At 44.8% G+C, this 560-nt stretch overlaps 1 protein-coding gene across 1 annotated transcript in view; it reads left to right on the forward strand.

Moving 5' to 3' along the window:
- LOC104982649 (multidrug resistance-associated protein 4-like) overlaps positions 1-560 on the forward strand; it is a 350,332-nt gene that overhangs the window by 111,113 nt on the left and 238,659 nt on the right.

The raw sequence follows: 560 nt of genomic DNA on the forward strand, positions 1-560 counted from the left end.
TGGGAGGTGGGTCATAGAGGATCCTGCTGTGATTTATGTCGGAGAGTGTTTTGCCTGTGTTCTCCTCTAAGAGTTTTATAGTTTCTGGTCTTATGTTTTGATCTTTAATCCGTTTTCAGTTTATTTTTGTGTATAGTGTTATGTCAGGGTCCAGCCCCAGCAGGATCTAGGGATACCCTCAGGATGAATGGCATCAGCAAGAGAGAAAGTAAAGGAGAGAGAAAGAGGCTGGTATTTCTTGATTTACACAGAAAGCCAATAAAGCCCCTGACATGGGACTTGTTCTGTTCATGGAGGCCTCAGGCACCCTCTCGATGGGGTGAAGACCCAGAGCGCCTTCTTGAGAGGGTTTTAGAAGCCCGGGCAAAAAAGTGAACTCAGAGGGCCTCTGCACTCCAGGGGATAAGCCTGAAAAAAGAAGAGAGAAAGAAAGAAAGAGAGAAAGAATAACACGGGGAGACCAAGCTCTGATGAAGCAGGTCTGCAGCTTTATTTTCAAAGGGAGCTTTTATACCATGAGTTACACATTTCCAGAAGTGAAAGATACAAAGTCATGCAGA

This window comes from Bison bison, unplaced genomic scaffold, assembly GCF_000754665.1.
Source record: "Bison bison bison isolate TAMUID 2011002044 unplaced genomic scaffold, Bison_UMD1.0 scf7180017864535, whole genome shotgun sequence".
NCBI lineage: Eukaryota > Metazoa > Chordata > Mammalia > Artiodactyla > Bovidae > Bison > Bison bison.